This window comes from Salvia miltiorrhiza, chromosome 2 (assembly GCF_028751815.1).
Source record: "Salvia miltiorrhiza cultivar Shanhuang (shh) chromosome 2, IMPLAD_Smil_shh, whole genome shotgun sequence".
Taxonomy (NCBI): Eukaryota; Viridiplantae; Streptophyta; class Magnoliopsida; order Lamiales; family Lamiaceae; genus Salvia; species Salvia miltiorrhiza.
This window is the reverse complement of record NC_080388.1, coordinates 20,576,120-20,597,362: the sequence shown is the minus strand read 5'-3', so window position 1 is coordinate 20,597,362 and position 21,243 is coordinate 20,576,120. Positions and strand designations below refer to the sequence as shown.

Here is a 21,243-nt window from a genome sequence, read left to right as displayed (position 1 = left end):
CGTTTTTCTTTTTGGGCCATCCCACGAATCTTGACACGTTTCCTTTTTTGGTAATAATTATTAACTTCTCTCTCCTATTTTATCACCTTTATTATATTTTCTCTCCTACTTTATCACTTTTATTACCTTCTCTCTCCTACTTTATCAATTTTATACTTTATTAATTACACACTTAAAACACTAATCTACAACTCCTTAATTCTCGTGCCGAACCCAAACGTGTCAAGACTCTCGGGACGGAGGGAGTACTAAACTTTTGATTTTATTTGATTTTTGCTACTAATCCAAATTCCGGCCAAGTACCAAGCTAATATATAATATAATGTGCCAATTTTGACGTGGCGTATTTATTCTTGCGTGACAATTAGTTGGCAAAATAATATTTTTTTATTTAATTTCTTATCAATAAAAAAAAGAACACAACGTAAATAACTAAAATTGTCAATAATTTAATATATTAAATCAAATAATAGTATTTTTTTAAAAGTTGAATTAATTAATTGAATAAATTCAATAATAGTAAGGGGATTCTTCGAATTTAGGTGTGTCAGCCAAAAAATATTTAATTATCAATAACTTAATATATAAATAAAATTATTTAGCTAAGTAATAAAGTTTATTAAATTTTCATTATCTTAAAGATTAATTTTTTTTAAACTATATATATTTATACTATTTGAATGACTTCTATTTTATATATTGGAGTAATCAGTTGTGTAATAGTGAATTAGAAAAAAAATGATTTAAACTTGAGAATTAAAAAATGAAACAATAGGGCCAAATGGCCCTATTCAACATACAACATCAAATTTTGTCCACCATTTGAAAAAACATAAATTTTAGCCATTTTTTGTATGTCATGACTATTCTACCCTTCTCTCTCTTTCCTCTCTCTTTCTCATCTCCCTCTCTCTCTCTCCAGCGGCTGCGCTATCTCCTCTCTCCTTCTCATCTCCCTCTCTCTTTCTCCAGCGGCTACGCGGCAGCGGCGCCGAGCAGAAGTCATCGGAGCAGATCTGATCGCAGCGGCGGTGCCAAGCAGATCTGATCGCAGCGGCGCCGAGCAGAAGTCAGCGGCAGAATTCGTCGGAGTAGAGGATGAGGCGGCGGCGGTGGAGGAGATCCGATCCTCTGAAACGCGTGGAGGAGGGATTGGTCAGGTGGCGGATGATGAGGCGGCGGCGGCGGCAGATCAGATCTGATCTGATCTGATCTGTGCTGATCTGATCTGTGCTGCACGTATGGCACTTATGGCACTATTAGTGCCATAAGTGCCATAAGTGCACACTTCCCCCTAGGGTTTAGATGTTCCATTTAGGGTTTAGATGTTCCATTTAGGGTTTAAATGATGTTGTTGTTTCTGTATTTGTGCTGCACGTATGGCACTATTAGTGCCATAAGTGCCCAAATGACCATTTTACTTAGTTTTATTTTGAATTTTCGCTGGCACTTATGGCACTATTAGTGCCATAAGTGCCAAAATGACTATTTTACTTTGTTTTATTTTGGATTTCCGATGGCACTTATGGCACTATTAGTGCCATAAGTGCCATCTTGGCACTTATGGCACTAATAGTGCCATAAGTGCCTAACCCGACCCGGCACGCGACCCGCATGCCTGATCCTACCCAGTCCGCCTCATTAAGGGCAAAAACGTCCAAATCAATAAAAATGGCCAAAATTTGTGTTTTTTCAATGTGTGGCCATAAATTGTGTTTTATGCTTCATTTTGGCTACTTCAAAATTTTACTCTTAAAAAATACTATTATTTGATTTGATATATTAAGTTATTAACAATTTTGATTATTTGCTTCGTGTTTTTTTTTAATGAGAAATTAACAATAAATATGTCACATCAAATATTGGCACGTTATATTAGCCTGATATTTGACCGGAATTTGAATTAGTAGCAAAAACAGATAAAATCTAAAGTTTAGTAATTTTCACACTACAGTTCAAAGTTTGTGTGCAAAACCAGAATTGAAAGAAAGTTCAGTATTTTATGGGCAATTAACCCTATATTTAATCACAAGTATTTATTTTTAAAAATAAAATTAAATAATTTTCTATTTAACTAAATAAATTTGATCAACTTAAATTGATAAAGCAATTCAAATTGTATTAATCTCAATCATTCCTCCAATTAAATGTGGGTTTTTGGTTTGGAGAGTATGAACATCCTTTTATATAGGTTTTATTTTGGTTAAATCTCATAAAAAAACAATGTGGCATGAGAAGATTTAGATAAATAAGAATGAATAAATATAAAAATATTTGGAGAATTAGGATAAATAAAAATGCAAAAATATGGTGATGCCATATAGAAGTATTCCATTTTTCTATTATATTTGTGATGTTGAAATAGAAATTTTATTAAAAAGAACAAAAAAAGAAAACTTAAACCCATGAGAACACAAGCGCAACTGAGGGCCGGGCCTCATTAAAATTTCTTTAAGGTAAACCCAAAAGGATAACCCTTAAAGAAGAGAAAAAGTGTACGTCTAAGAAGAAAGACAAAAAGAAAAGGAACTGGCGGTGAGCGGGAAAGGGACCACCTCAGAGGCTCCGGCCGAACCATTGCCCCTAGAAGGCCCGGCCCACCAAAACTAGAGACAAGAGCAAACAACAGAAGAACGAAGAACAGCAAAAGCCAAAACTGAGCATCCCAGAGAGGAAAGAAAATCCAGACAAAAAGGAAACAACCCAATGGGAGACAGCCGGGCGAAGCATCAGAATCCCTAGCGTAGTCAACTCGATAGGAAACAATCAAATGGGGCCAGGACCAGCGCAACAGAACTTCACGAAACGCCCAAGACCCACCAACCACCTGCAAAGCCAACTGTCGCAGCCCGATTCCCGACGCTAGTGATAGCGGGGTACGAGTATCGATACGACTATTTTAAAAGAATAAAAGACAAGAAGAACTAGATTGAACGTCATGCGGAAGCTTACATCAAAGCATGCTAAGGAAATTCATCATAAATTAACCCAAGGGTAAAAACGTCAACATCGTCATAACTTTATAAATATCAGGAATTTCACGAACAAAAACAAAACGGGTATAACTCATTTTTCATAAGGAAGAATAATATTCAGAGTATCGCAGCAAAAGGCGAACCGATTATATGTATGAAGACACATAACCGTGAGTAAATTGCTTGATCTCAAAAGAAAGCAAAGTATCTCAAATTGTTATGACTCTATTAACATAAAGGCAATACAGAAATATAACTACGTCGATTGAAACGTTCCCCCACCAGCACCAGACCAATCTCGCTCCCTGCTTAGCCTGCACATTTATAAATATATGCAGGGCGTGAGTACATAACACTCAGTGGGCAAATGCCGAAAAACAAGAAAGGTGCTCTTAGAGCTATAGGTTTGAAACTTGCCACATCTCAGCAATACATAGGAATAAAGTTAGCGTAAATGAACCTGTGTAAGCAGTTTTCATAATCATGATATCATAAAGAAACGATAGCGCTATCAAAGTACTCATCATGTATGTACCACATCTACAACTCATCATTATCAAAGGTACTAAGAAGTAGGCCTCCCTCTCAAGTACCGTGACCGGCCGACCCGAAGACGGCTCACAGTCACCTCTGTGCACAAAATCCCGCTTGTGGCAGGACCGAATTCGTCTCAACAGTAGAGGTAACACACAAGCTCATCATCAAAAATTGGCAAGTCAAACAGTTCTTGAACATCATTTAACTCAACATTTGATAAACTCATAAATATCATCAAATCATTTTAGAAAGCTCGAATGATATATGTATACTCAAAATATTGCCCACCTGAAGTCCTTCGCTAATCCGGGAAAGAAATCAGGTGACTTACTTCTTCGTCTCGCTCGGGCCTTCATATATCATCATCATCGTCATCGAAGGTTCATGTGATAAAACAAACCTTAGTCAGAAACTCAATCACTAAATCCAATCTCATCTCAAACTATAACTTCTCACTCAACGTCTATTTACCCATTAAAACTCAATCCCTAGGTATACTTAACTTCTAAGGATTTACACGTCCTACTCTCGACTTAACTCTCAACTCGGACCAAACTCATAGCAATCAAGCACATAAACAAACATAAACACTTAAGCATATGAAAATCACACATAGACAAGTCAAAAACAAACTTCACTCTGCACTGACTCAACTTCAAAACCTCACTAGACTCGTTACAGAACTCCCCTGGAGTCGTAACCTATACCAAAAGAAACCTATTTGAGTCTAGTTTCATTTAAAAGAAAGTAGGATAAAAAAATCCAATTATTTTAGGAGATATGATCGTTTTACTATAGTCTACCATATTTGGTAGTTTTTAGCAATCGAAAAGTTTGATTTTTGAAAACTAGTAAACGTTGTCAAAAAGGTCTGAAATTTGGTGGGTACATAGATAAGACACTTATGTCTTAACAATAAAAATTGGGTCTCCAAAACGTTAGGGAAAGATACTGGAAAAGGTGACTCTATTGGCTACCCACCGAACAATTCGGCAGAACATAGCAGTTTTGGTTTTACATTTTATAAAAATAGTAAACGAAGTCCAAATGACTTGAAATTTTACCGGTGTGCTCTAGACTCTCAAATATACTTACTTTAAAATTTTCATGGTGTTTGGGTAACAAAAACCTCTCGAAAACAGTAGGTCAGTGCATCACGAAAAATGACTCCGAACTCAAACACACAAGCAAACATGCTTAACTCAACATTCCTTCATAGAAAACTCATCAAAGCTCATCTTAAACACTTATAGCACTCAAAAACATTCAAGTACATCATAATACTCATCATACTCAATCTCGACTCTTCTCTTACATCTTAAACTCAAATCTCAAGGAAAACGTTTCAACGAACGCATCATTTTAATTCTCTTCTCATTTTTATGCTCAAAATTACTCAAATACTCAAACATGATCTCATACATCATATAACTCATTATGCACACATAGATTCCCTTTTTATCATGCAAACTAAACTCTAACAAAAACTCACGTATCAACGTAAATTCTTAATAAAGCATGACAAACGTTCACATAATGGTCATAAAGCAATTAGACCTCATTATATCATTCATCAACTTCTCAAAATATGAAAATTCAAAAACTTATATAAACTAAACTAAGTCAAAATTTTACTTAGCCAACAAAAGACTTAATCAAACATAAATAGACACTAATTTCATGCTCAATTACATATATCCTAAACCAAAATCACTTAAATAACACATAGGCAAAAAGTCCTAATTTTTATTAAACTAAACTCTTTGAAATTTTATAAACACACATGAAACCTTAATCTAATCATAGATCTATCAATTTTAACCATTTAATTATTAAAATGCGATTTTATAGAAAGAGAAAAAAACAAAAACGAAAACAGAAAACCCTTGAAAGCACCGGAACGCAGACTAAGGGCCGAGCCTCATTAAAACCTTCTTACAGAAAACCCCATGGGAAAAACCATAAGAAGGAAAAAGAGTGCTCGTAAAGAAAAAAGGTAAGAAAAGAGAGCGGAAGGGAGGGTTTCAAGAACTCCGGCCTAACCATCGTCCCTAAACCAACCCGGCTCAGCCAAACATAAATGAGAAAAACCAAAACTGAAGTAAACAGGAGGCCGGTGAGACGCCGTCGCCAACTGACTTCAGAAAGAAACAGAAAGTAACAAAAACCAAGGAGCCAAGGGCCGGTGAGACGCCGTCGCCCCATGCCCCACAACATAAAATAAAAGGAACGAGCAAAGGGCCGGTGATACGCCGTCGCCCAATGCCCAACTAAACAAGGAAAAACGGGGAGATTATGGCCGGTTATACTCCGTCGCCATAAAGAATCCCACGAACCCTGAATAGAGTCAATCCAGTATAGGCCGGTAAGACGTCGTCTATATCGAATCGACCAAACATAGAGATCAATATCAAAGCTGCAACGACGAAACCTATTGTGAAATCTCAACAGTAGAGCCTGCTCCAAATCCTCGAGGATCAGCAACTTCCAAATCAGCCTTCTTTCACTCCCGAGCCGACGCTCCACCCAACGCGAACCATGTTCCATGATCGCCTTCTCCCGCTGCAGTTGAAGGCAGCAGTTCTTGGTGTCTGCCGTCCCTCTCTCAATCCTCCCCAAACGAGAAAAGATCTCCAAGCCCGGAAGCGCCCACCACCTGTTCGTCAAAAAACCCGACAGCAGCCCTCCAAAGAACAACTTAAAATTTGCATCTAACATGGCTATGCACCGACAAATCACGCACAACAGTGTCCCGAATCCAATCCACCCCAAACGGCCACCATCCCTCCGAAGTATGAGGACTAGCCATGATATCCGCCGGGACGTTTCCTTCTTTGAAAATGTGAGAAATCCTATAATCCATTTTGTCTAAAAGCAAAAGAGCTTGATTCCAAGTCGCTTTGAATCTCCATGGAACCCGAGTGGATTTAGTAGAAAGGATATGAACTACATACGAAGAATCGGCTTCAAACGACAGCTTGTTCCAACCCCAATGATGGGCCAGCTGAATTGCCGAGATCACCCCAAGCAGCTCGGCTTCAAAGGCGAATCCCAGCCCTCCCTCAACATGAGCCAATCTCGAAAAACTCCACCAGCACAAATACGGCCCTGAGCTCCCATCGTCGAACCATCAGTGTTCGCTTTCAACCATAAATGAGCAGGCAGTGACCAGTAGACCGAAGTCATCTCCGGCGGTGAGCGAATTCTCGGCCGAACACCCATCTGCCGAATAACAAGATAATCCTTCCATTTATTGTCCATGTGCCCCATTTTTGGAAAAGAATTATCTACTTCAATAAAAGTAACTTTAAGGAAAACCAGGATTTCTTAATGGACAAAAACTTTGTTGTCAAAATGGCACTTATTTCTTGCTGTCCAAAGAGCCCAGATTAAAGAAATAACTCCCAACTTCCAGAACTTTTTAATTTGCGAACTCAGCTGCACCGTCCATGCAAACACAAGCAGCTCATGAATACCGTGACACACCAAGCCCTCATCCAAACCAAACCAGCTCAGCAACGCGCACCAAATTGGTCGAACTTTAGAGCAAGCCCAAAGAATGTGGTCCAAATCTTCAGCATCTCCAAAGCAAAACGAACAGTAGTTAGGCATGATAACACCCTGCTTAATCATCTTATCAAGAGTGGGTAATCGGTTAAGAATAACCCGCCAACAGGTGATGGATCGGCGAATGGGAATAAACTTTTCCCAAATCCAGGTGCCCCACAATACACGCGGAAAACGATGGCAACGGGAAGCAAAGGCAAGAGCCGAGGTGACCTCCCCATGAATCGAAGGCTTCCATAAGCGGACATCCTCCTCATTTCCAATCGGCAAGAGCATAATGTCACAGACGATGTCAGGAAACTCATCGACAAACTCCTGAGCAAAGTGCCAGACCCCATCATAAAGATAATCCGACACCATTTGTTGAAGACGATGCCTCATAAAAATAGGGATGTTGACTTTATCTGCTATAGCGTAGCCGAGACAATCATCATGCCAGAAGTAAAACAACTGACCACTTCCAAGAAGACAGTATGAATCATCGATAAGCTCCGGGATAAGCTGTTTAACACCTCCCCAAATGGAAGAAGCCAGAGCCACTTTGCGGGGACGACCGAGAGAATCAAGATATCTCATCTTCATGATATTAAAACCGAACTGACATCCGAGAATAATCTTCCAAGCAAGTTTCATCAAAAAATCCTCATTCATCATAATAAAAGATCTAACGCCCAATCCTCCTTCCTTCTTAATGCCACAAACCCCATCCCAGCTGACTGCATGCTTAGGACGTTTTCTTATGTCACCCGACCAGATGAAGTTTCTGCAGGCAGAGTCAAGCTCTTGTATGAGCGATCGCGGCCATTTATAAATCATCATAGTGTGGACAATGGAGCTTTGAACAACCGATTTTACCAAGCAGAGACGTCCAGCCATCGAGAGGTGCAGCCCATTCCAGCGAGAGAACTTGCAAAGAATTCGATCTTTAATAGCGGCAAGATGGGAGGCTTTGGGACGACCAACAAAAAGCGGAGCGCCAAGATATATCATAGGAAATCTTCCACTGGGGAACCCCAGTGCACGAGTAATTTGGCGTTTATAACAGGGAGACACTCCTTTAGCAAAGAAGAGCCTCAATTTCTCTTTACTGCAGATTTGTCCCGAAAGCGATCCATAAAACTGAAGAATGTCTCGAATGGCTCTTGCATTCTTCATCGTCGCTTTACAAAAAATCAGAATGTCATCAGCATAAAGTAGGTGGGTGGGGAACAAATGACCCCTACTCATCCTCATTGGCTCAATATGCCCCGCATCAACTGCCTTCAAAAAAAGTCTACTAAGCACGTCCTCCGCGATTCCAAAAATAATAGGCGAGAGAGGATCTCCCTGTCTCACTCCCCGCGAACAAGGAAAATATCCGCAGAGTTTCCCATTCTAAAGGATTGAAAGCCGAGCTGAGGAAAAAATAGTGGCAATCCACCCCAGAAAGGTTTGATCATATCCCATCGCCTGCATAGCGCTCATAATGAAATTCAAACTCATGGTATCAAAAGCTTTCTTAATATCCACTTTGCAAGCCATATTCATTCCCTTGCATGTTCGATTCATGCAGTTAACACCTTCCGATCCCAGCATAATGCAATCGTGTATAAGCCGCCCGCGAATAAAACCAAACTGATTGTGAGTCACACAATCAGCTGCCATTGAGCTAAGCCTAGTAGCCAGAATTTTGGAAAGGACCTTAAAAAAGAAATTAGAGAGGACGATCGGCCTCAGATCAACAACCGTTTCAACCACTTCTTTTTTAGGGATGAGGATCAACGTATTAGAGTTCAGACCCTGAGGAAGATAGTTCTTCACAAAGAAAGTCTTAGCCGCAATCACAATATCATCCTTGATGGTGTCCCAACAATTCTGGAAAAAAGTGCCCGAAAAGCCATCCGGTCCAGCAGCACTATCACTCGCTAAATCGAAAACCGCCGCTTTGATTTCCTCTTCCTCGGGGATACAGCTCAGACTCTCATTCTGCCTTTGTGACACTGTGGCCTCCACAATTTGTTGAATATCCTGCACCATAGCATTATTCATCGTAACTTCAGAAAAGAGTTTGGAGAAAAAATCCACAATATGCGAGGATATAACGTCCTGCTCAAAGGTATCAACCCCATCAATCTTGAGTTGAGAAAAAAGCAGATTCTTGCGTCGCATCTTGTAAGACTTATGGAAAAAACTCGTGTTCCTATCACCATCTTTAAGCCATCGAACTCTACTTTTCTGTTGCATGAGATTACTCTTACGTGTAAGCAAAGTGCCAATTCTCGCCTGGGCTGCGACCTCTTGGTCAAAAAGAGAGTCAGAGTAACCTTCATCTACAATCTTCAACTGAATCTGCGTCAGCGACTCCTGCAGTTGAGAAATACCATCATCGACATTCCCAAAAACTTATTTATTCCAGACTTTGAGCTCAGTACGAAACCGTTTGAGTTTCGCCATAACATTAAACAGAGGGCAGGTGGAGTTCGTCGGCGCCTGCCAAGAAGCCTGCATAAAATCGTGGAAATCCGGGTGTAAAAGCCACATATTCAAAAACTTAAAGTTTCTTCTTCTCGGGGCCACATTCTCTTGGCATTGAAAGATGATAGGAGAGTGATCAGAGGCAATATGAGGAAGAACATGGGCATTCATCGAACTCCACATCGACGCAAAGCCCTCAGAATAGAGACAACGATCTAAAACAGATTCCACATGCGAAGGGAGGTTTCGCCTACCGCACCAAGTGTAAAAAAGCCCAGAAGTGTTTGATTCAATAAAGCTCGAGGCGTCAATGAAATCACAGAACTCCTTACAAGCGGAGGCATTTGGAAGACAATCACTCTTTCGCTCATGCGCACCCTTCACAGCGTTGAAGTCGCCAATGAAGAACATGTTGTCCACCACATTCGTAAGAAGCTCTAACCAAAGAAGTCTCCTCACAACCGTGGAGCAGTCCCCATGTATGAACGCCGCGCGGAACGTACGAGAAGACCAGCAGCAATCAAGAATCACCACTTGATTGGAAGAAAAAACCAAAGAAATTTTGACTTGCAGATTTGCCAGAACCCAAATGTTAGGACTCATACCGATCCGAGAATTCTGATGAATAGGAACGACATTAATAGACTTCCAAAAAAATAACGGAACCTTCGAAACATCCTTCTTGGGTTCCAAAATACCTATAAGCATAGGTGAAAATCTTGAGCAATGATCATGGAGGGCTCGCTTAGCATCATCATTGAACCCCCTCACATTCCAAGATAGAATATTCATTGACGAAGCTCGCCTTCCAACGAGGAGTTTTCCTCGTTCTCGACTTCTTCCGCCCAACTTTTAGTTGCCACATTGGCCATCGTGCGTATTGACGGGCTGATTTCTTTGTCAATAATAAAATTCCGAGGTTTTCTGCCCGCTGCATGTGCGGCGTTGAGTTTCTCCTGTACCACTTCCATGCCCGATTTTCCCGACGCTTTCTTCTTGCTAGTAGAAGTCATCGCAGTCCGCCCCTTCACCATGGGTTGGACTCCTCCATAAGTTGCCTTAGCATTTGATCGAAGAACTCTTTTTTCCGGCTGCTGCAGGACCGCGTCCATTTTGTCTTTGAAGTTTTTCTCTTGGATCTGTTTCTCGGCCAATTGACATTCCTTCTCGTTCAACCAACTCGTCTCCTCTTGAATAAGGCTTGTCAGCGCATGAACAAACTGCGACTCATTCATAATAGTATTAGATGCCAGGCTATGCTCTTTGCTCCTGTTCTTCTCTTCCCCTCCAGCATTCTGCATAAATTCCTCATCAGATTCGTCAGCCTCCTCAATAGAGACTCTTTCCTTATCAGGAACATCTTCCTGCCCAGAACCAGCCTTCCTAACCGGAGCAGCAGAAGGGGCATGTTCTCTATCCTCAACCGTGGATTGGTGCTTATCGTGACCCTCCACATTCAAGTCCTCACAAGCTGTTTCCGTAAGAACTTCAAACACATTTTTAATTGGGACCTCCGCTTGGGGTTGCCAAGCTTTATGACCTTTTGAGTTATGACCTATTTTCCTCGACTCCACAAAGGTTTTTTGTTGTTCTTTGACTTCGGCATCCTTGACCTGTGGAGCCTCTCTCGCAATTTCCATTTTGTCCTCTTTGTTGCGCTTACATTTATCCGAGGAGTGTCCGACCTTTCTGCAAATACCACAATAGTACGGTAGATTTTCATAAACGAATTCAATCTCAAAAGAGGAAGAACCTCTTTTAACATTTAAAGAATAAATAATGTCTTTAGAAACGTCCATCTCGATAAGCACGCAAGCAAAATGTCCCACCGATCCCTCAAACGTGGAGCCCTCGATCTTAATAGGCGAACCTACTGAACGTGTAATTCCCGAGATGATTTCAGGGTGCCACAACTCATGAGGAAGATAATAAATCCTGAGCCAAACTTGCGACAAATTTGTAACTTCTTTGTACGGATTAAACAGAGGTGTCCATTCTCTAATCTTAAGCACGCCTGAACGAAGTTTCCAATATGCTTTAGATTTAGCTATAGCCAAATCACTTTCTCCTGAGAATTTCAAAGTAAAAAATCCTTTGCCGATGGGAATAACCTGCCAAGGAGCAGAAATCCCCCAAAAGGTCTGCAGTTCATTTTTAATATCCTCCGCAAATCTTGGAGAGTCACCTTTTTGCAGCAGAAGACGAGCATGCAACGCAAATTTAAACTTCTGTATTTGTTGTTGAAAGAGTTCTTCGGGAATCTCAAGAGTGAGCATATTGTTTTTCTTGATGGGATGTAGGGAGCAAAAATCCTGTGCCAGAACATCCATAGGCTTAGGGATGGTAGATTTCAACTTCGAAGAAAAAAAAACCCTAGCATGGTTAGGGTTAGGGTTTGCAGCAGCGTTCTGTTGCGGCTTCTTTTCAGGGTTTAAGGCTGGCTGTTTTTCGGCCACTGGAAGATTGGGGACATCCCTCTTGAGAGCATTGTTGCCATTCGAGGACGGTTGCTTTGCCGGAAGAGCGTTGTTGCCATTCAAGGGCTGTTGCTTCACTGGAAGGGAAGCAGAGAGCGTTGGAAAAGTTTGATCCAAAGGAGACAGAGAAGAGGAGGATGCCATTGTCAAGAAGCGCCGGTAGCGTCAAACGGAGAAGGGACAACGACGACAAAATTAGGGCAAAACCCTAGGGAAGTCGGCGGCGGCGTCGTGCATCGTACAAAGCCAACATAAAATTCTCAATTTTAACCATTTAAACTCACATATAAACCATCAATTTACAATTTAGGGCATAGATACATATATCCCTAATTTTATTAAACTAACTCACATCAAATTCATCAATTGACATCATATACTCAATCTACTCCATCAATCATCATCATAAACATCACATAGACTCATTCTCATCATCAATTCATCACTTAACACATCAACTCACAAATTCTCAAATTTTGGGTAAACTAAACTCATCCAACTTTTACATCTCAAGGCATAGCCTTTCACAACACACATCAATCATCACCAAACATTAGATCTCATTTTTCACCCCAAATCAAGGAAAGAAAAAGAAATTTTTTTGAAGGGTTTGAGACCCATAATTTTCGAAAATTTGGAAAAAAAAGAAGGGGTGATTTTCTTGCTTCAATCTCCCATAAATACTCACATATAACATCATACAAGTTATATCTATGGATTTAAAGGTCACTTACCCAAACTTACACCAAAACTCACACTTTCTCTTTCTAGCTTTGAAACCAATCTTCAATGATCTTCTTGGATTCAAGTAGATAGGAGGTGTTTAGGTAAGATTTTGATGGTGATTTATGTGTTTGGCATAATTTTGTGAAGCTTTGAAGGTCTCATTAATGGTTGACAATGGTGGAAAGTGAGAGATGAGGGAGAGAGAGGGAGTGTCAAAAATGGGGCGGAGGAAGAGAGAGAATTGTCTTGCAAGATTTGAGAGGATTTGGATGATCTTGTGAAAGATTTGAAATCTTTGAGAATATTGGGCATTAATTGCCTTGATCTCTCTCTCTCTAATCTCTACACTCTTTCAAGCAATCCACTTGGCAAGTGGGTAATTAGGCACATGCTCAAAGATATAAAATAATAATGTGAGAAGGGTGATTAAATAATAACCATAATAATTATGGAAATATTACTCATTAATAAAATACCATAGCATAATTATTCATGTGACCAAATAAAATAATTATAGCACTAATATTAGTGCACTCACTCAATTATAATATTCCTTATCGTAGGAAAAATAATTTAAAAATATCATGTTTGGAAAAATTTCCATAAACCGGCATCATTCGATTTCTCGGTAAAAATAAACCGCACTTGCTTTGGAAACTTAATTAAAATTCCAAGTGCTAAAGTCCTCAAATAAAAATCATAATAACTTGCTCATAAGACATATGTAACAAAAATCACATTATCAATCAGTCACGTAAATTCACATAATATCACATCAAAGCAGTCGGCAAACACAGATAAACTAGACGTCTCTCTCTGACCGACTCTTTTTATCAAGGTTCTCACTCTTTCTTTCTCGACTCTATGTCAACTCATTATTCCTATTTTCTTAATAGGACAGTCAATCTCTGATAACTCAATATCCGGTAATTCTATTCCCGGTAGTCGGAAATAAAATAAAATAAAATCTCAACTCAATTCAATCAGCATTTCTAACTCAACTCATTTCTCAAATCTCATCACTCTAACTCCATCATTGGTTTGTTCACTCGTAACTCTATTTAAAAGACAATCTGTCTTATCTGGTCATTAAAAAAAAATCTCACATCTCGACATCTCAGTACTCTCAATAGTGTTAAGACACTATCTCACAACATAAGGAAAAGTACGGGGTGTTACACCAACAAAACACCGAAGAGCAAGCAGGAAAATGGAACACACAAGAGCATAAAGCAAGCACAAACGCGTACCAAAAATACCCAAAGACGGGGAAAACAACCCCCCCAAACATAAGCAAAAGCCAGTTCCCAAGCAGCAACCACAACAGCCAAGGGGGAACACAAGTGATTCTACTCCCTAAACACAACACCCACCCATCAAAGTCTCGCAAGAAACTACAGTCCCCGGGAAGTGTGCAAAGTTAAGGCTTTAAGAAGCAACAACAAGTTGATACAATTCAATCCGATCAGACCCAATTCTCTGCTATGGGTGAGTTTCCTAATGCCTTTACAATCCATCTCAAACTAAAAAATAAGGTCAAATCATTTTTGCTCTCAACAGAAAGGTCAACTTCACGAGATCAACACTTTTGGAGGTGATCATTTCCCATGCTCATGATGAACATCAGAAACATCAGAGGAGCAGAGACCCAAAGATATAATTCCTATTATATCTGTGAAAATATTAATACTTATTGTCGTCCTAAAGTCATATAATAATACCAACTAATTTTTTAAATTTGTTTAAATTTACAAAATATGTATTTAAACAAATAAAATATAAAATAATAATTGATTAACAATCTCAATAAAATTGTAATTAGAATACTTAATAATGTAATTACAATTTTTTTAGATTTTGAATTATGAAGTTTAATATAAATTTAATGTGAATTTTTTTGCAACTATAAAATAATGTGGAAAACTTATTTGATATACATATTATAAGTATTTCTTTATCTAGATTTTCCTATTATTAAATTTAATAGAACATCAATGTGGAAAAGATAGATGAGCTAATGTATTCATGGAGAATGAGCCTTTTATTTAAGTTATGAATTGATGAAGTTCAGTATAAATTCAATGTGAGATAGATAAGAACAAATGTAAAAATGTTATGTAGAGTAGAATTGAAAGTGAAACAAATACTAAATTGTGAGAGTGTCACGTAGATAGAGCATAGTGGAGAGCTCTCTAATATATAGCTCTTTATAATATATATATATATATATATATACATATATATATACCTTTGGGATTCGAACTCATGACCATGAATTCATCCAACAAGATGATGAATCAACCGTAGATCTTGATGATCTAAGAGTTGAAAATGATTCTTATTTTATAACTTAAGAAGTGTACTTATTTTAGTCCTCCCCTATATATATATATATATATATATATATATATATATATATATATAAAAGATATTGTAGCCTCGACTTGTATTCTTTTCCTTAGAGAACATTATTAATAATGAAGACAAATAAAAAGCAACAGTCAAAATATGTAATGTAAACCTCACCATTTGAAATTAGAACACTCAAATTTGAACATAAGTCTATTTTATTGAAGAATATAAATGGTCTAAACATAATTAATATTCTATATTTTTTTATATATGATAGGATTTGAATTAAAGACACTGAAGAAAATTATTCTATATAATGTAATAATAAAGGATTAAGTACCAAATTCCCCCTATCGATGGCGTTCCTATCGCGTACAAGAACCCATAGTCAGGGTTGGAGCTGTTTACTACATCAACATGACAAAATCGCACCAAATTCCCCCGCCATTTAACGGGGGGTTAATAACTTTGTCGATTATCATGGCACTATAATCAGCAAAAGCAATTAATATGAATTTATATATGAGCTCATGTAAACAGGTCTGAGCAATTATAAATATAAATATTCTTAGAGTGTTTAAGAGAGTAATTATCAGTTTTTATGTAGATAGATATACATAGTTTGTGCAACACAAGAAAATACGAATAAAAGAGGAAGCCATATATTAATAAGACTCATATCTTTACATATATATAGAGAGAGAGATGGAGATCCATAGAAGCAAACCAACATAAACGACGAATATTGCCTACCTATTTCTTCGTTTCAGATGAAATTCATATTTTCACACACCATTCGTGTTGGTTGAAGAGAATAATCTTATATACAGATCTGTACAATTAATGGTTAATTAGGGTATTAAGGACAATCATTAATTCTTATATAACGTCAGCTTTTTTTATTGATATGTTCCCATATTTTAATGTTTTGATATAAATGGAATTTGATTGCTTGATTATAATGTATTAGGAAAACAACGGTTAAATAATTTATAATTCAGAATTAGATTATATAATTAATAGATTTCAAGATAAATTATGGAATTTAGAAAAATGAAAAAGAAGAAGCATGGAGATGCCACCTAGGAGAGAGAATTATTGTAGTGACTACAATATGTATTCTATTATATAATAGATAGATAGATTTTAGGGTTAATGGTGGTTTTTACACTATTTGAAAGACAAAAACAAAAATATACCCACCCTAAAAAAACATATAAAATGTACCCAATTAGGGGTTGAAAAGACTAACATGCCCTTATTTTTTTTTTCTTTTATTTTCTTTTTTCACATTTAATTTAATTGTTTAAGCTGAGTAAGAATTATAATTGTAGTGAATATATCTCTGCAACTTCAACATCAAACATAAAACAAAACAATTTTGAAATATTCATCTTCAAAACCCCAAAGCTTCTTCAATTGTGGGTTTCTTCGATTCGATCATAATCTGGAGGTTTGAAAGGTATATTGAGGTCTTCTATACATGAGTTACTGTTATTCAAAACTATTTTATGGTTTATGAACAATATTTTTAAATTGAGTTGATATATTTTGAAGATTCGCATGTTTGTTCTATAGTGCTCGATTCGAGAACTTCGCTCGGCATGCTCGACAAGTCAAGCATGTCGAGCATACATGGGATATGAACAAATACTCGACATGCTCGACCACGTGGAGTCGAGCAAGTCGAGCATTAAACATTTAGAACTTTGCTCGACATGCTTGACTTATCGAGCATGCCGAGCAACTGTTCACTATCGAGCATATCGAGCAACAGTAGATGTTTTGCCTCTTTTTTTATTCAAATCTCATTTTGATATTTATTATGTTTCGTTGTTATTTTCAGATGAGCCAATTATTTATGGTTGTATCATATGGTGGTTCATGAAATAACGACAAGTATGAGGGGGACATCACAAATATCTCTGTTTTCCATCATCGGGCATGACATTCAACACATTAGTAAGTCGGATTCAAGGGATTGTTTGTTTAGATACAAATATTTATGAGTATTGGATATATTCATATATGAAAACTCCCGAAGACGAAACTTTGAGAATCAAGATACTAGATTATGAGGATTTAAAATTAGTGATTGATTCTTTTCAAGTGCCGAAGATCTTTGTATCAGTTGTTCAAAAGATAAATGTTCCTTCTTCTAGTTTGTTGAACTCTCAAGCCACAAATGTGAATATGAAATAGCAAATGTATGAAATGCTACAAGAACCTGAAAGAAACATGGATCAATTTATTGCGCGTAGACATGACGTTGAAACTGAAAATGTTGTTGTCAATCATGTTGATAGCATTACCAATAATGTTTTTGATGATGGACATGGTGTTGATTGGGGCTATAATGAGGATGTTGATAGTTTGGATAGTTTAGGTGATGATTTTGATGATGATGATGGTGATTGTAATGATGATGATCAACATTCTGGTAGAAATAGGCATAATGTACCTTCTTTAAGCAACTCATTTGTGGATGCATGTGGATGTTCAAGATGACATTTGGAATAGAAAAACTGGGCATGGTCAACAATGGATCATTCCTGGTGCTCTATATCAAGCGTCACTTCCTTGTGATGAATTAGGAATAACCAAAGGGTTCAACCGTGATACACTATCAGAAGGATCTACATTTATAGATAAAGAAAGCTTGAAGACTGCACTGGGACTATATCATTTGGTAAATCGTGTAGAATTTGTTGCTGAGTGATCTGACAAGTCTAGATTCTCAGTTGTTTGGAAGTATAGTGAACAATGCCCATTCTTACTACGTGCTATAGCGCACGGGACTGTTTGGAAGGTTATCAAATGGGTTTCTCCGCACAGTTGTCAGGTTGACTTGAGAAATCACGGTCCTAGAACAGTGTCAGGGAGGACGATATGAGCATTTTTTGCTCCAACTTTGATGAATGAAGGTGTTGTTTTAAAGCCTAAGGAGATGCAAGCACAATTGAGAAGAGAATATGAGTTTGTAGTTGATTATCAGATGGCATTGATTGAGAAGAATCATGCTATCAATATGATATATGGAGATACAGATAAGTCTTTTCAATTATTACCTTCATATTTGTACATGTTGCAAGAATCTAACCCCGGTTCTATTGTTGCATTACAAACTAACTCTGTTGATCGTTTTCAATATGCTTTTATGGCTATTGGTGCTTGTGTAAATGGATTTAAGTCTTCTTGTCGTCCTGTCATAGTTATGGATGGTACACATTTGAAAGGAAAATATAGAGGTATTATGTTTGTTGCTGCTACAAAAGATGGAAATGAACATGTGTTTCCATTGGCTGTAGGAATTGGTGATAAGGAGAATGACAGTTCATGGATTTGGTTTTTCAACCAATTGAGAAGAACTTTTGGTTGTCCTGATGATTTATTGTTTGTGTGTGACCAACACCGCAGTATCAAGAATGCTATTGATACTGTGTATCCCAGGATTCCTCATGGTGTTTGTACATATCATTTTCAGCAAAATATATCAAGATGGGGTGCTCATGTGGTTGCTATGTATAAAAAACATCCAAATGTTACAGAAGTCAGGACTTTGATAAGCAAATGTCTAAAATTGCAAGGACTTCTGAGCAAAATGCATTTAAGAAATTGATGGATGTTGATCCAATACGGTGGGCTCATAGTAAATGTCCAGTACGGCGGTATGAGTTTCTTACTTCCAATTGTGCAGAATGCTTGAATGATCATCTTAGATGGTATGCACTCTTTTGGAATGTGTACGGACATTGATTGCACAGTGGTTTGTTGAGCGGCGTAATAAAGCTTCGGTGAGAACCTATATTTTAACTAAATATGCAACAAAAAAGTTAGAGAATTCAATTGTAGATGGATGAACCATGGATGTGCAGGCAATTACAGCAATGAAATATAAGGTTTCATGTGGAACAAAGACGTATGTGGTTGATCTGAATGCTAAGATTTGCTTGTGTCGGGAATTTGATCTTGATTTGATTCCCTGCGCTCATGCTGCCGCGACAATAAGGTACTTGTACATTTATATTTCTATTCGTCTACAACTTGTTATTTGTATATTTTGTATTAATGTTTCCAACATTTAATGCAGTTTATCAAAACAGAGTTTATTTTCATATGTGTCGAGCTACTACATAACAGAGACATTGCGTGAGATATATTCTGGTGAGGTGATGCCAATCTTGCATCCAGATGAGTGGTCTATGCCTGTAGAAGTGAAATTAAGACAAGTGTTGACACCACCTAATCCTACACAGGCAGGACATCCACGGACAAGTAGAATCGAATCTTGTACGCGATTATCTAGAGCATGTTCGAGATGCAACCAAAGCGGTCATTACCGTTCCAAATGCAAAGAGGTCATTCCAATATCACAAGATGAAGAGATTGCTAGTAATGAGTCATAAGTTGTTGGGTATCGTAGGCGCAAATATTGTCGCTTATGTGGTGAAGTTGGGCATAATCGTCGAAGATGTAAAAAATCTGTGACGTCTTAAATGATTTATGTCAATTTGTATCAGACTTTGGATGTATGCTATTTTTAAGACTACTCTAGTTTGGATATGGTCTAGTTTGTGTTATTTTTAAGACTTTGGATGTAAGTGTTTTTCAAGACATTTTGTTCCAGATTACTCTAATGATTTGTGACTTGTTGTAGTTGTTTTAATAGTTGCTGTTCTAGAGTGCTCGTCATGCTCGACTCATGTAATGCTCGCAGTACATGAGTCGAGCATCGGTACAATTAGAACTAATGCTCGACATGCTCGACATGAGTCGAGTAAGCGAGCATTATGCTATTGTCAACTAAGACTCGACATGCTCGACATGTATCAAAATCGAGCATCAGTACATATTGAACCAAGGCTCGTCATGCTCGACATTACATTGTACTGCTCGTAGTACATGAGTCGAGCATCAATATAATTAGAACTGATGCTCGACATGCTCGACATGACGAGCATTATGTTATTGTCAACTAAGACTCGACATGCTCGATATTATGTCGTAATGCTCGACATGTATCAAAATCGAGCATCAGTACATATTGAACTAAGGCTCGTCATGCTCGACATTACGTTGTAATGCTCGCAGTATATGAGTCGAGCATCAGTACAATTAGAACTAATGTTCGACATGCTCGACATGAGTCGAGTAAGCGAGCATTATGTTATTGTCAACTAAGATTCGACATGCTCGACATGTATCAAAATTGAGCATTAATACAATTTGAACTAACGCTCGACATGCTCGACATTTGCACATGTGTCGAGTAAGCTAGCATTAGTGGAAATTGCACTAGTGCTCGACTTGAATCATTCGAGCATTAGTGAAGATGTCAAGCTATCAAGCACACAAACAATATTAAACAACAAAGATCTAAGAATTTCATAAAAAAAATTCATAAGTTTAATGAACATCGACGTAAGCAGATTTCATTACCAAAAGGTTCATAATCTAATAAACATTGACAAAAAGATTCAAAGTCGATAAAAACATTTCATAAGTCATAATTTCATTACAAAAACACCACAAACAAACTAGTCTTCACTTTCGCCCTCAGTGCTAAACTTATAAATCGTGGCTGCTACATCAACACAGAATTTTTTAGCATCCTTCTTCTCAAAAGACGGGAGATGTTGCTTCGTGAGTATCATCTCAACATACTTTAATGCATATGCTCCACTGTTTTTTTATGTTTGTTTGCTTGTACACATTACCACTCTCGGGGTATGCAAAGCGCCATTCCGTCATCTTTGGCTTCACTTCTTTCCTTTCATCGTAGAATCCAGAGTACTTGAGGACCTATGGTGATGCAGTTCAGAGCAGAGCTCAGGATGTAGAGCAAAGTCGAGTTTCAGAGGCTGCACAGAGTGAAGATCCGGTACATGTGCCCGTTGGTCCGGTGACGAGAGCTAGAGCCAAGACGTTCAAGGCTAATTTAATGACGTTGGTGGAAGAAATCTGGAGGCAAGAGCTGAAAAGACCAATTGGAGAAGGACTGACAGATCAGACCTCAAAGGTAGTAAACCTTGTTACTTACAGAGCGGAGCCAGACACCAGAGCAGAGAAATCGCCAGAGCAGCGAAATCTCCAGAGCAGACTCGATTCCTCTGGCCTCGCCAGAGCAGCGGAATCGTCCCACCCGAGAAGTCTCG

The 21,243-nt window shown here is 38.1% G+C and overlaps 1 long non-coding RNA gene across 1 annotated transcript; it reads right to left on the bottom strand.

The window, feature by feature from the left end:
• Window positions 1-2,995: 2,995 nt before the first annotated feature.
• LOC131011547 (uncharacterized) lies at window positions 2,996-13,014 on the bottom strand. The gene is made up of 3 exons (XR_009097010.1): window positions 12,745-13,014; window positions 3,801-3,862; window positions 2,996-3,289 (listed from the first exon to the last, which is right to left on the bottom strand). It is a non-coding gene; the product is annotated as an uncharacterized LOC131011547 (long non-coding RNA).
• Window positions 13,015-21,243: the final 8,229 nt, after the last annotated feature.